This window comes from Arachis ipaensis, chromosome B9 (genome assembly GCF_059453495.1).
Source record: "Arachis ipaensis isolate K30076 ecotype BB chromosome B9, ASM5945349v1, whole genome shotgun sequence".
Taxonomy (NCBI): Eukaryota; Viridiplantae; Streptophyta; class Magnoliopsida; order Fabales; family Fabaceae; genus Arachis; species Arachis ipaensis.
The window spans coordinates 50,201,964-50,215,702 of record NC_142444.1 but is presented as its reverse complement, the minus strand read 5'-3'; the positions used below and the strand labels follow the sequence as shown (position 1 = coordinate 50,215,702).

Here is a 13,739-nt window from a genome sequence, read left to right as displayed (position 1 = left end):
TTTATTTTTTATCTTCTTCTTTTTTCTCTACTTCTGACTTTAAGAAGGAGCTTCTTGTCTATTTGCGTAGTCTTTCTTCTTCTTTTTCTTTTCTTCTTGTTTATGACCAAGAATAGGGATAAAGAACCCCTCTTGACTCCTGATCCTGAACCTGACAAGACTCTAAGGAGGCGTTTACAACTAGCTAAAGCACAACACTCCGGAAGAGACCTTTCAGAAAGTTTTGAACAAGAAACAGGGGACATGGCCGAACTACAAGAGGAGCCTAGAAAGGTCCTTGGTGAATTCACCATGCCTACCTCTGACTTTTATGATAGAAGCATTACTGTACCTGCCATTAGAGCTAATAATTTTGAGCTTAAGCCTCAGTTAGTCTCTCTTCTGCAGCAGAACTGCAAATTCCATGGACTTCCACTGGAAGATCCACATCAGTTCTTAGCAGAATTTTTACAGATCTATGATACTGTAAAGACTAATGGAGTTGATCCTGAAGTCTATAAGCTGATGCTTTTTCATTTTGCTTTAAGAGACAGAGCTAAGTTCTGGTTGGATGCCCAGCCTAAAGAGAGTCTTTAGTCTTGGAAAAAGCTAGTTAACACTTTTTTGGCTAAGTTTTGTCCTCCTCAAAGGATGAGCAAGATTAGAGTGAAAAGTTCAAACATTCAGACAAAGAGAAAGTGAATCCCTCTATGAAGGTTGGGAAAGATACAAGCAACTGATCAGGAGATGTCCTCCTGACATGCTCTTAGAATGGTCCCTCATAGACGTGTTCTATGATGGCTTGTCTGAGATATCCAAGATTTTCTTGGATAGCTCTGCAGGTGGATCCCTCCACTTGAAGAAAACGCTTGTAGAAGCTAGAAAACTCATTGAGATGGTTGCAAATAACCAATTCATGTACACTTCTGAGAGGAATCCTGTAAAATATGAAATCTCTCAGAAGAAAGGAGTTCATGAAGTTGAGACTCTGAATGCCATCCTGGCTCAGAATAAGATCCTGACCCAACAGGTCAACATGATCTCTCAACATCTCACTAGGATGCAAACTGCACATGGCAGTAATCAGGAAGCTTCTCTTGAAGAAGAAGCTTATGATCCTGATCAACCCACCATGGAGGAGGTGAATTACATGGGAGAACCCTATGAAAACACTTACAACCCTTCATGGAGGAATCATTCTAACCTTTTATGGAAGGATCAACAGAAACCTCAGCAAGGTTTCAATAACAACCAAGGTGATAGGAACCAGAATAAGTTCCAGAATAGACTACCATTCCCATCTTCTCAAAGGAATATGGAGACTTCTAAGCAGAGCCTCTCTGACTTAGCCACTCTAATCTCCAGCCTCACTAAGACCACACATAGTTTCATTAATAAAACAAGGTCCTCCATTAGAAACTTGGAGGTACAAGTTGGTCAACTGAGCAAGAGGATCCCTGAGATCCCTCCTGACATTCTTCCCAATAATACTAAGGTTAATCCTAGAGAAGAGTGCAAGGCCATAACCATCGAGGTTGAGGCCGAATTGGAAGAGAATGGGAAGGCATTGAACACCAATGAAGAAGCCCTCACTAGGCGTTCAACGGTCACAATGGCAGCAAGCCTGGCATTAAACGCCAGTGAGGAACCCCTTACCAGGCGTTTAACCCCCATCCTGGCAGAAAAGCTAGCGTTGAATGCCAACCAGAGAGTACTGGCTGGGCGTTCAACGCCCAAACAGGAAGGCTTTCTGGCATTGAATGCCAGTGAGGAATCCCTCACTGGGCATTCAACACCCAACCAGGCAACCATTTTGGCACTGAACGCCAGTGAGGAACCCCTCACTGGGCATTCAACGCCCACCACCCCAGGGAAGCTGGCGTTGAACGCCTGCTAGGACATCCCTGCTGGGCGTTTAATGGCCAGAATGCTAGAGGGACTGGTGTTTAACGCCAGTCAGGGTGGACAGCAAGGGCGTTCAATGCCCACTAAGCTGACAGAGCTGGCGTTGAACGCCAGTCAAAACATACCTTTTGAGTGCCTGAATCCCACTCAAGAACCCTCTAGTCCAGAACCAAAGGAAACCATAAAGACAATTGAGGTTCCTTTGAATCTACTTCTGCAGTTCCTAAGTTCTGATGACTACTCATCCTTAAGTGAGGATGAAGACACTAGGGAAGAGAAAGTAGCTCGTTTCCTAAGAGCTCTAATGAAGCTGAATACCAAGCTATTTAGTACAAAGCCTCTGGAGGAAGAACCTCCACTGCTTACCAAAGAACTCTATGCTTTGGTTCAGCAAGAGCTACCTCAGAAGCTTCCAGATCCTGGACGCTTTCTGATTCTGTGCACCATAGGCACTATGACCTTTGAAAAGGCTCTATGTGACCTAGGGTCAAGCATCAACCTCATGCCACTCTCTATAATAGAGAAGTTGGAAATCCTTGAGGTACAACCTGCACACATCTCATTAGAGATGGCAGACAAGACCATGAAGAAGTTATATGGCTTAGTGGAGGATGTCTTGGTTAAAGTTGAAAACCACTACATCCTTGCAAACTTCATTGTCTTAGATATTGGAGAGGATGAGGATGAATGTGTCATCCTTGGAAGACCCTTCTTAGCTAATGCAAAAGCTTTGATTAATATAGCTAAGGGAGAAATGGTTTTCCAATTAGGAGAGGACTACATCTTATTTAAGATGTCCAATCCTAATTCTTCCTCCAGTAAAAAAGGGACAACTGTGCAACACCTAGTGTGCCAACCCTCTCTTTCTGTGCAAATCTCTGTAGAGCCCCCAGACATAAATTCTAAGTTTGGTGTTGGGCAGCCCTCAAAAAGCTCTAAGCATAAAGGTACTAAAAAGAAAGTACCTAAAGGCTGGAAGGACAAGAAAGTCCCTACTGAAGGCCTCTCACCTGGCATGAGAGTTGTCTTCACTAAGAATCCAGTCCTACCACATACTATGAACCGTGTCCTATCTCTAGAGCATGTAGAGCTCATTCATGAGAGGACATGAAGAAAATTCACTGTCAAGGGCAAAAAACTGAGCCCATACTCACCTCCGTAAGGAGCTAAAGGTCAAGTTAGTGACTTTAAAAGAGCGCTTGTTGGGAGGCAACCCAACCTTACTCAATCATATTTATTTTCTTTCATTTTGTTTCATTCTTAGATTCATGATCATGTGCATCAGTCCAGAGACAGAATTCACAGTAGTAAAAACAGAACACTCTAAAAAGAGGTCAAAGTTGAATGCCAGTGAGGAAGTTCTCCTGGGGGTTCAACACCCCGAGAAGGAAGCATTGCTGGCATTGAACGCCAGCCAGGGAGCAGCCCCTGGGCGTTCAAACGCCAGTGCAGAAAAGTAAATAATCTGGAATTTCCTAGCCTCTCAGGACCAAGAGGTCCCACAGAAGCTCCACCTACCCCCACCTTCTTCCCCATTGATCATATTTGCTCGAGGACGAGTAAAACTCTTAAGTTTCGTGTTGCAAAAGGTTTGCTTTGTGACTTCTACCACTCTTAAGTATAGAAGAAGAGGATGGAGCAAACTAGAGAGCATGCACATAAACTTGTGCAGCCGCCTCAACAGAGACAAATGAGTGACATAGAAGAGATTAAGCATTACATCGGATCCTCAAGGAGGAGCACTAGCCACCATTATTCAAGTGGATTCGTTCTCTTTTACCTCTTTTCCTGTTTTATTTTTCTGTTATGTTTTGTCTGTTCTCTTGTTCTAGTTGCATGATCATTTGAAGTGATGTCTTACAAGTTGTAAAATGTTCCATATATCTCTCAAAATCTTGCTTAAATATAAAAAAAATTATTTGAAAAGAATTGAGAGATGCATGAATTTCAAGTTTAATTTAAGATTAGTTTAATTAGTTTGATGTGGTTTCATTTGCTCTTGTTTTCTGAATGTATGATTAAACAGTGCATATTTGAAGTTGAAATTTTAGAATGTTGGCTCTTGAAAGAATAAGGAAAAAGGAAAAGTATTATTGATAATCTGAAAAATCTAACATTAATTCTTGAAGCAAGAAAAAGCAGCAAAAGCAAAAGAAAAAGCATGTTGCAAAAAAAAAAAGAAAAAATGGTAAAAAGAAAAAAATAAAAAGCAGAAAAATCTATTACTGCCCAAAAATGCAGAAAAAGGAGGGCAGATTGAAAAAGCCAATAACCCTTTAAACCAAAAGGCAAGGGTAAAAGGACCTAAGGCCTTGAGCATCAGTGGATAGGAGGGCCCAAAGAAATAAAATCATGGCCTAAGCGGCTAAACCAAGCTGTCCCTAACCATATGCTTGTGGTGTAAAGGTGTCAAGTGAAGAGCTTGAGATTGAGCGGTTAAAGTCGTGGTCCAAAGCAAAAAGAGTGTGCTTAAGAACTCTGGACACTTTTATCTGGGGACTCTAGCAAAGTGATGTGTGAGCATCTTTCCTATCTTTTCCTAGTGAATTTGCATTTATTTTGTTGAGTTTAATTTAGAATTAATTATCTTTTAGCCACTATGGATGCTACTTTGAGTCTTGTGGAATTCTGTTTATTTTAGGTAGCATTTGGGTGGATTTGATGGAGCTTCCACAGAAAAAGAGAAGAAGAATTAAAGGAGATGATAGCGAGGAGTGACGCGTGCGCGTACCTGACGCGTACGCGTGAAAAGTGAAGTTGCACAATGACGCGTGCGCGTACCTGACGCATATGCGTGACACGTGAAGAAGACCATCGACGCGTACACGTGACTGACGCGTACGCATGACATGCGCAACATGCAGAAAATGAAGAAAACACTGATTAATTAATTCTGATTTAAAACTTTATTTTTATTTTAAAATAGGAAAAGATATTATTTTAGTTTTAGAGAATAGATTTTAAATTAATTAGGATTAGCTATAAAAGGGAAAGGAAACTTCCCTTCTAGAGATCCCCACATTATCCCAACATTATTCCATTCCAATTAGTTAACTTTCCATTCCACCTCAGCCCAATTTACAATCCTAGTTTTCCACTCTGAACCATGAGCAACTAAACCTCCACTGTTAAGGTTAGGAGCTCTGTCTATTGTATGGATTGATACTATTTTTTTCTATTTTAATTCATGTCTTGATTTATATTTCAAGAATTGTTTTCGTTCTTTATCTTATGAATTTGGGTGGAACGGAAGTATGACCCTCTTTCTAATTGAGTTCTTGTATAACTTGGAAAAGCTCTTTACTTGAACAACAGCTTGAAAACATATTCTCCTAAATTTCTAATTATCTGAACTTAACGGGATACGTGACATATAATCCTCTTATATTTGGGTAATTAGGATTTTTGTGGCATATAAACTAGAATTGAACTTCACCTTCTAATTGGAATTAAGTGACCAAGGAATTGGCGGTTGATGAATTTTAGAGGAGACTAGAAAGGTCTAAGGAATTAGGGTATAGTCACATATAGTTTGCCATGAATTAAATCCTGCATCATTAAAATAAATTAATAAGAAAAGTCAATCCGGAAAATAGATAACTCTAAAGACTTAACTGCTTTCTCCATATTTTATTCCCAACTTATTTATTTGCCTGTCTTCTGATATTCTGAATTTACTGTTTAATATTTTTAAACTCTCAAACACTCTTTTCTGCTTGCCTAACTAAGTAAATTAATCAATCATTGTTGCTTAGTCCTTCAATCCTCGTGGGATCGACCCTCACTCACCTGAGGTATTACTTGGTACGACCCGGTGCACTTGCCGGTTAGTTTGTGGTTATAAATTCTGCAACAAGTTTTTGGCGCCGTTGCCGGGGATTGATAGTGATTAACAACTATTAGTTGTTTGATTGCTTAGATTAGGCGTTTTAATTTTAATTTTATTTGAATTTTTCTTATTATTTTTGGAAAAAAATAAAATAAATAAATAAATAAATAGCATTAATATTTTCCTTAATTTCTGAAATTAAGTTTGGTGTCCCCTAGTTATTTTTATTTCAATTTTTTCCTGTTTATTCTCCCTGTTAATTTTCGAAATTTTTTTTGTCTTATTTCAGTTATCATTTTCAAAATTTTTTTGTTTTATTTATTTAGTATATCTATTTTATTATTTTACATAGGTTACCTCACTAGGAATTCTCAGCACTCTAACGTAGAGATTCCCATCTTTTCTTATTTTCTGTTTGTTTATGCGCAGGAACAGAGACAAGGAACATCTCTTAGACTTTGATCCAGAACCTGAAAGAATTTTCAGGTGGCGTTTACAACAAGCAAGACTTTACCAGGTTGCATAATCCACTATGGATCCTAATAATGCTGTTAATGCCAATGTGGCAAATCGGAATGAGAATGATCAACAAAGGAGAGTTCTTGGCTCTTACTCTGCTCCTACTACAGATCTTTATGGAAAAAGCATTGTGGTGCCTCCTATAGCTGTGAACAACTTTGAGTTGAAGCCACAATTGGTCACCCTGGTGCAACAAATCTGCCAGTATCATGGTCTTCTCCACGAAGACCCAAATCAATTTATTTCTAACTTTCTGTAAATTTGTGATACTGTGAAGACAAATGGAGTGAACCCAGAGGTGTACAAACTCATGCTCTTCCCGTTTGCTATGAGGGATGGAGCAAAGCTATGGCTAGATTCCCGACCCAAGGAGAGTTTGGATACTTGGAACAAGGTTGTTACTGAGTTTCTTACTAAATTTTTCCCACCAAAGAAGCTGACTAAGCTTAGAGTGGAGGTTCAGACCTTCAGGCAGAAGGATGGTGAAACTCTTTATGAAGCTTGGGAGAGGTACAAGCTACTGACTAGGCAATGCCCTCCGAACATGTTCTCCAAAAGGACCCAACTAGATATCTTTTATGAAGGCTTGGGTGAAATGTCCAAGATGTGCTTAGATAATTCTGCAGGTGGTTCATTGCAGAAGAAGACACCGGAGGAGACTATTGAGCTAATTGAATTGGTTGCTAGCAACCAATATTTATACTCATCTAACAGGAATCCTGTGAACTCAGAGACTTCTCAGAAGAGAGGTGTGTTGGAAATGGAATCTGTTAATGCTATTCTTGCTCAGAACAAGCTTATGTCTCAGCAAATAAATTTACTTACTCAGTAGATGGGTGGCATGCAAGTCTGAGCTATCAACACTCAAAATCAACCTCAAGAGGTCTCTTATGACATGACAGGTAATTTTGTGCAAAATGATAATTATGGTTATGCTCAATCCTCTTCTGAACAGTTCAATTACATGGGGAGTGCTCCTAGAAACCCCAATAATAATCCCTATTCTTAGACCTACAATCAGGGGTGGAGAGAGCAACCTCAGAGGCCACAGAATTTTAATAATAATTCTCAGGGTGGTTTTCAACAGAAAAATTTTAATAACCACCAGTTTCAGTCATCTCAGCAAGCAACTTCTCAGCCCCAGCAGAATAATGATTTGAAAGCAATATTGACAAGTTTTAGACAGGAAACCAGAGCATCAATCAAGAACTTGGAGATTCAGATGGGTCAATTAGCTATAAAAGTTAATGAAATTGATCAAAGGACCACTAATAGCCTTCCTGGTAACACAATTCCAAATCCAAGAGAGGAATGCAAGGCTATCACCTTGATAAGTGGACAAGTGACAAGTACAGAAGCACAAGTTAATAAGGAGCCAGTTGAAAAAGAAAATTGCAAGGTTGTTCAATTGAGAAGTGGTAAAGTAGCTGGCTCTGAGACCAAGGTCAATGGAGAGTTAGTTGAAAAAGAAGCTTCAGATGAGAAAAAGGAAGAAGTAGAGTACGTCCCTCCAAAGCGTGCAGACAACCCATTCACAAACTCTCTTGACACTTATCCTACATTGCCAAAAGCTCTTGAGTACAAGCCTAAAATGCCATATCCTCAGAGACTTCAAAAGGAGACCAAGGACAAACAGTTTTCAAAGTTCTTGGAAGTCTTCAGAAAGTTGCAAATCAATATTCCTTTTGCTGAGGTTTTGGAGCAAATGCCTCTCTATGTCAAGTTCATGAAGGAATTGTTGTCAAAGATGAAGCCTTTAAAGGGAGATGAGTGATGAGTATTTTGGTGAAAAATAAATTTCTCCCAAAACACACAAATCTAACCGGCAAGTGTACCGGGTCGTATCAAGTAATAAAAACTCACGGGAGTGAGGTCGATCCCACAGGGATTGAAGGATTGAGAAATTTTAGCTTAGTGGTTAATTTAGTCAAGCGAATCAAGATTTGGTTGAGTGTTTTGTGATTTGCAGAAATTAAATTGCATGGAAGTAAAGAGAACAGGGAATTAAAGTGCTGAATCGTAAAGAACAAGAAATTAAATAGCAGAAACTTAGAATGCAAGAAATGTAAATTGCGGAATCTTAAAGTGCAAGAAATATAAACGGATGGAATTGTAAAAGGAATTGGGGATTGGATTTGCAGAATTTAAACAAGGAAAATTAAATTGCATCAAGCAGAGAAGTAGAAGAAGGTTTGGGTTAGATTGGATCTTGAAGAAGAAAAGTAAATGAACATGAAAACAGTAAACAGAAAATGTAAAATTGGGAAATTAGATCTCAGGACCCAGAGACTAGAAAACCAAGTCTAGATCTCAATGCCTTCCTAGATCCAACAAGAAATTGAAATTGAAATTCAAAGAAAGTGGATGAAGAGCAATTAACAGAACTTGAAATTTAATCAAGCAGTAAATAAAGCAGTGAGATCCAAGGTTGAGATTGAAACAGAATTTCTTCAATTCTCCCACCCAAAATCCAAGACAATTGTAATTGAAATTGAAAGCAATAAAACTGAGAGGAAGAGAAGTGAATTCTCCTTCCCCAAGACAAAGAAATTAAAGATCACTCAATATCCAAGGCTCTCCGAAAACTATTATGAAAATTCCAAAAAAAGCTCTCCGAAGAACTTGAATTCTATCCTATTTATACACTTTCTTCAAATGATCTTCAAGCCTTGAGTTGGGCCTTTGCTCTTGGTGGAATTGGGTTGAAAGAGGCCTTGGTTGATTGCTCTTGAAGTTTGGAGAATAACCAAAGTGAACCAATTGAACCGGTTTAGAGTTTTGCAAAAGTTGGACCAAAAGTTTGAGCAAAAGTTAGGGGGCTAACTTTTGCCCAAACTTTTCATATCAGCAGCTATACCCATCTGATACCAACGTTGGTGCCAAAGTTAGGGGTCTAACTTTGGCCCTAACGTTGGCCTTACCTTGTGCACTTGTGGCGCCAACGTTAGCCACCAAGTTAGGGGTCTAACGTTGGCGCAAACTTTTGGTACCCAGGGAGTGATTTTCATCATGCCAACGTTAGCCTCCAAGTTAGGGGCTAACTTTTCACCCAAAAGTTTGTGCAAAAGTTTGAGGCTAACTTTAGGTCCAGCTTTTTGCTTCCTGGTTCAATTTCACTTATTCCATTGTCTTCTCTTTACTCCTAGCTATTCCTTTTTTGCTTCAACCTTTCTCCAAGCTTTCCTCACCTATCATTAATCAACCAAACACATCAAAGCTATGCTTAAAATCATGAGATATTCATTCTTTCATAATATGTGACAATTATAGTATAAAACCTCATGAAATAGCATGAATTCATACATGGTTGATTAAATCAAAGGAAACATGAACATCTAGCTAATTGGCTTGCTTGTAGCTCAAGAAAGTGCATAATTCTAATGAAAACAAAAGAAAAAGACTAGTTAAAATAGGCTAAGATGACTTGTCATCACAACACCAAACTTAAAGCTTGCTTGTCCCCAAGCAAGAAAAGATTTATTGAGAAGAAAGAATGAAATGGAAGAGGATGTTCATGCTGGCAGAGTATTATTGATAGTTCATGGGGTTTTGTGTGGATATGTAAATACTCACTTCTTACTGACTCCTAGGCCTAGAAAGTCTCCTTCAAGCTTCAAGTAACATACTGCTATGACCTCTCATTATTCCTTTATCCTTGGCTATTACTTTGTTTATAAGCTTTATTTGAGTGTCATGTGTAGCAAGTTCATTTTCTTTTCTTTATACTTGACACATTATTCACCATAGATACTTGGCTCACATTCCTTCTTAAAACATTGATGCCCAGCACCTCTTTGGGTTACTAAATGCCTTGTAGTTAGGTTGCTCTTGATAGTGGACTTTCAGCTGATGATCCCGGATTAGTTAACCCAAGTCACCGAGTGTTGATGCACTCCTAAGAGCTTACTAATCCAAGCAGATCCTAGTACAAAGACATCACAGGCATATATTTTAAAGTCCAAGCTATTGGTGTCCAGCTTTGTTTCTTTTTTTTTCCTTTTGTTCTGCCACTTTTTGGCTATCTCTTTTCTTTCCTTCTTTTTGTTTTTCTTTCTAACCAAGGAATTTTTTTTATTTAATTGAGATTCATAGACAGTAGGCCACTCTTTACTTAGAAAGAGATATCCTAGCTCTTTATTCACTAAAAGTGAGCTATTATACAACCACACACATACCACCACTTACTTTTATTCTACTTCTATCTAACAGAGATCATCTTGCTTCACATTCAAACTTTTCTTTTATTGAACTTAAAGATGCAGGGGACAACACATGCTTCTTGTCAAGTGAAAGTAAACACACAAGCACACACATAAACTAGCCTACTTATTTTAAAAGAAACAAACATAATGCAAAGACTTTTAATTAAAAAGAACTACTTAAAGATGCAAAGACAACTTAGAACAGATAGAATGCATGCTTTTTTCTTTGTAGTGATGAACAAGGAGCAAGTCCACCTTTCATTTGTCATGCTTTTTCTTTCTCCTTTCATACACTTGGCTGCTAGTGTTCCCACCATCCGTGTTTGGTGTCTCTTGGACTCGCCAGAATCCAGCCTTATTCATAGCCTCCTCTACTCTATCTTCAAGTCTCATAGCATTGCCTACCTCTACCTCACTTCTCTTTTTGAAGAATTCATCAAACGTTGGGAAAGTCGGATCCATGTTGTGCAAATGTTCTCCAATATAGTTCAGTTTGATTTGGCTATTGATGTTGTAATCGGCTTGTACTCCATACCTTGCATCTTGGAGTGTTGTGAACTCTTTGAGAGCCCTCAAATTTTCAGCTTGCATTTGTTCCAACTTTCCAAAAGATTCATGAGATTGAAAAGCATGTTCTTCTTGCATCACAAGGAATCTTGACTCGAATTCACTTTGTTTGTTCATTATTCTTAGTTCCCTTTCTTCTTGTGCTTGTTGGTTTTTCATGTACAGAGAATGGTATTCCTCTTGCCTTTCTTGGATTCTCGTGTACTGTTGTGACAATTTTCCTATTGCTTCTTGCATTTGAGTCATATCCATATTGCCATGTGGGAAAAAGTGTGGCTGTTCCTCCTCCTCTTGTGGCTCTTCTTCTATGTGTGGCTCATCTTCTTCCATTGGTTCTTCTCTTTCCCTTCTTTCATGTGGTCTTCGGCCTTGATGTGCTTCAAGGGGCATCATCATTCGTTCAATGGTTATGGGCATGCCTTGACTTAACCACATTGGATTCTCCTCTTCCATTGGAACTTTAGCCTTTGCACACAACCTCCAAATGGTACTCGGATAGTACAACCAAGATCCGGCCAAATTCTTTTCAGCCAGCTTTTGAATGTCTTTTGCAAGGATTTCATGAACTCTTATCTCTCCTCCCACAATGATGCAATGCAGCATCACGGCTCTCTCCCTGTTAACTTCTGAGGTGTTCACTGTGCCCAGAATTGATCTTTTCATTAACTCATACCATCCTTTTGCTTCCGGGGTGAGGTTACATCTCTTCAGGTACTTATATCTGTTCTTGTTATCTCCTTCCCACTCTGAGTTCTCCAAACAAATGTCTCTCGCAATCTCCTCATAATCCTGATCCTCATTCAATCTTTGTTGGTATCCCGGTTCACTAAAGCGGACTGACTTTAGTTTCAAGACTTTCTTGATTGCATCCGGGCTAAAGTCTACTTCCACCCCCCGCACATAGCTCTTGTACGTTGGGGGCTCACGCATGTCAAGCCTTGGGACATTTGCATAGAACTCTCTTATGATATTGGCATTGATTCGGATGGCTGGTGATGCAAGTTCCTCCCACCTCCTCTTCCGAATTTTGTCCTTCATTTTTTGACATCTATCATCCGGCAACAAGAATGGAATTTCAGGATAGATTCTTTTCTCGTTCATCCATTGAATTTGCATTTGATGAAACCAAGACTTGAATCTCCGTTGGTCATATTCATGTGTGTCTTCCTCTACCATGGGATCTTTCCCTTTTCTTCGTTTGGTTCTTGAGGAGGAGGCCATGATCACTTGGTTGGTTGAGTCTTGTGAGGTTAGAAGGAGTGTGAAGAATGTTGGAGAGTTTGATGTGTGTTTGGAGCAAAAGGAAATTAAGACCGAACGTGCTATGACAAGAAATGATGAAGAGAAGTTTAAATGGTTGGAGTTTAAAGTAAGAGAAATGTTGTACAGAGCTTGTTATGTTGAGGAGTGATGAAGGGAGTGATGTTTCCAAGGTTGGAGTGATTCAGTCATGTGCATAGCTTGAAGGTGGTATGCTTTTAAATGAGCAATGAAGGGCTGGGATGCAATTAGACTTATGGAGATCAAAGGTATGCATGTAAGGATGAATGAAGACAAAGTTTGCTCCTTCCCTTGCCTTTGCCGTGATCATTCTCAAGGAGTGGCAGATTTCTTTTTCGAGGCATGTGATGGGATTTTGTCCTCATGCTATGCTTTCCTTTGTCTTGTCTTTTTCTTTGAAGATTCTTTGACCTCCTAGTCACCACAACAAGACAACATACATTAGTTTTATCCAACCGTAGCAAGGGTGTTCTTTTTATTAATACTATGTGAACCATCAATTCTTATATCATTTGAACCGTGACACTCTCTTTTGAGGACACCAAACTTAATATTTGGTCATATATAAAGAAAATGAGTATCTTCCTCCAATTAGTGAGATTCAAATGTTAAATGTTCATAAGAATTGTTTTCATCATACTTTCTTTTTCTCCCTTTTTTTTTTCATGAAGGATCAATTGTATCCCTAAATCGGTGCATCAAGGTTTGATGAACACCAAACTTGTTTCTTGTCAAAGGGTACATCACAATTAATGCCTTCATTACCGGAAAAGAATTTTTCCATTTATAAAATTTTGGAAAACAACAATTGTATGATTATTGATGCATGAGTTTCTACTTTTCATGAAGCTATGTGGACACCAAACTTAGTGTTTGGCCATATGCTTTGTCAAGATACTCCAAACATGCAAAATGGAATTATTTGTAACATTGGTTTAGTGTGCTTGAAGGCACACCAAACTTAGCATATGTTTCAAAATAGTGCATGCAATCAATGGACATGTTCATGAAAAGAGAAAAGAATTCATGCTCAATTGATCATAACTTATTGAATTTAAAATGACATGAATCTTAAAGCATGGGTTGCCTCCCATGGAGCGCTCTTTTATTGTCATTAGCTTGACATTGAGGCTTTCTTTTATGGTGGTTGGTGCTTGTAGGGCCTCAATTTGTCTCCTCTGACCGTGATCCTCTTCTTTGTTCTCTGGTGTTCAATTTCAGCATGCTCTAATGAGAGTATGTTGCTGACAGTGTAGTAATCCTCAGTTTGTTGAGTTGCCCCCAGCTGTTGATATATCAGTTGCACTTTGTCACCTTTGGAAAGCCCCTCTGTTGGAGTCTTTCTATTCTTCCAACCCCTTTTTGCTTTGTTTCTGCGTTTCATCTTTCCTTTTGTTGATCTTTCTTTTCTGGCCGTAGGCTTTCCTTGGGGGCCTCTCTTTTCAGTGGCTAATACT

At 39.0% G+C, this 13,739-nt stretch overlaps 1 non-coding gene across 1 annotated transcript; it reads right to left on the bottom strand.

The window, feature by feature from the left end:
* Positions 1–6,674: 6,674 nt before the first annotated feature.
* LOC148544609 (small nucleolar RNA R71) lies at positions 6,675–6,783 on the bottom strand. Its single transcript, XR_015901078.1, has one exon. It is a non-coding gene; the product is annotated as a small nucleolar RNA R71 (small nucleolar RNA).
* Between the last annotated feature and the right edge of the window lie 6,956 nt (positions 6,784–13,739).